Source organism: Ornithorhynchus anatinus, chromosome 12 (assembly GCF_004115215.2).
Source record: "Ornithorhynchus anatinus isolate Pmale09 chromosome 12, mOrnAna1.pri.v4, whole genome shotgun sequence".
NCBI lineage: Eukaryota > Metazoa > Chordata > Mammalia > Monotremata > Ornithorhynchidae > Ornithorhynchus > Ornithorhynchus anatinus.
Window position 1 is genome coordinate 36,260,012 of NC_041739.1, and position 1,949 is coordinate 36,261,960.

Here is a 1,949-nt window from a genome sequence, read left to right on the forward strand (position 1 = left end):
CTTTTTCCTCACCTACCTAGATCTACATCCCAGGAAGCCACTGTTTCGAATACAGGGGAAGAATAGCTGCAGAAAAACAATTCTGAAAAAAGTATGAATTTGAGAGTGTTGAGATTACACTGACGTCAGTCACACTTGGTCTTTTCAATCACACGCACATGACGGTAGGCTCTCACTGTCAGAAACACGACCCTTGAATGTAAAACATATTATATATTCACAAACTAATACACCCGTTTAATGTGTGTGTGTGTGTGTGTATGTGTATGAGAGAGAGAGAAAGGTGAACTCAAGGATCGCGCAGAAGCACATCCTTTTACACATAATGCACGCATGTATGTTGGGGCACTAACAGATACTGAGTTACTTCTAAAGTCGGGAATCCGAGCTATGGGTCTACATTCATTAATCAGTCATATCTATTGAGCGCTTACTGTGTGCAGAGCCCTGTACTAAACACTTGGGAGACTACAACATAATAGACACATACCGTGCCCACCATGAGAAGTGATTTTTAGCCTTCTTTTCATTCATTCAATAGTATTTATTGAGCGCTTACTACGTGCAGAGCACTGTACTAAGCTCTTGGAATGGACAAATCGGTAACAGATAGAGACGGTCCCTGCCCTTTGACGGGCTCACGGTCTGATCGGGGGAGACGGGCGGACGAGAACGATGGCGACGAATAGAATCGAGGGGAAGAGCATCTCATTAAAACAATAGCAAATAAATAGAATCGGGGCGACGTACATCTCATTAACAAAATAAATAGGGCGATGAAGATCTAGACAGTCGAGCGGACGAGTACGGTGCCGAGGGGAGGGGACGGGAGAGGGGGAGGAGCGGAGGGAAAGGGGGGAGGAGAGGGTTTAGCTGCGGAGAGGTGAAGGGGGGGGTAGAGGGAGCAGAGGGGAAAGGGGAGCTCAGTCTGGGAAGGCCTCTGGGAGGAGGTGAGCAAGATTGAAAGTCCTGGCCTCATTGGGCCTGCCAACAACCTTCCCTTCTTCCTTCTAGAGGATTTTTGCTGATGCTATGTGCCATGCTTAATTTCAAACGACAATTAGGGCTCACAGACAATACAGAGCATAGAGTCATCCTACCAGCAGTGAAACGGGACCCATTACAATACAGCTTTCCCGGGTAGGACCCTGGAGGTGAAAATATGACTCTTTTCAAGCAGCAACTTCAGGCAGAGAATAATTCAGAAGTTGAATTAAAAACCACTCTAGACTCTGTAAGTAACAACAGTACAGAAATCATTCAATCATGACTATTGGGCACTTACTCTGTGCAGAGCACTGCACTAAACGCTTGGGAGAGCCCAGTAGAGTTAGCAGACGGGATAGGTGAGTTTTGACTTGTAGCAGATGGTCTTCCATTCGCTAACCACTGGCCAAGCTAGGAATGGAATGGGTAGGCAGGCATCCGCTTGACTCTCTCTCCCGTAGTCGAGACCGGTAGAGTCCTGGAAACTCTCCAGGTGTGACTCTGAGAGGGGTATATAATAATAATAATAATGTTGGCATTTGTTAAGCGCTTACTATGTGCCAAGCACTGTTCTAAGCACTGGGATAGATACAAGGTAATCAGGTTGTCCCACTTAGGGCTCACAGTCTCCGTCCCCATTTTACAGATGAGGTAACCGAGGCACAGAGAAGTTGAGTGACTTACCCGAGGTCACACAGCTGACAAGTGGCGGAGCCGGGATACGGGCGGGGGAGTATGTAATTCTGAGTTGCCTAAAAAAAAAATCAGCCTCTTTCCAATCTTCCTGTCCCAGATTTCACCTAAAATTCAATCTGAAATCTTATTTCTTGTTGTGCACTCTCAACATACTGCTGTGTTAACACCAGAAGGGTTCTATTTCAATAATGAATGACTGTGTGCAATGAAATACATTATGTAAGTGCAGAGCAGTCATACTTTATTACTCTCTCCAAGAATTACTA

The 1,949-nt window shown here is 45.7% G+C and overlaps 1 non-coding gene across 1 annotated transcript; it reads right to left on the reverse strand.

Moving 5' to 3' along the window:
• Nucleotides 1–1,356: 1,356 nt before the first annotated feature.
• Nucleotides 1,357–1,498, reverse strand: LOC114815778. The gene has a single exon (XR_003763580.1). It is a non-coding gene; the product is annotated as a small nucleolar RNA SNORA7 (small nucleolar RNA).
• Nucleotides 1,499–1,949: the final 451 nt, after the last annotated feature.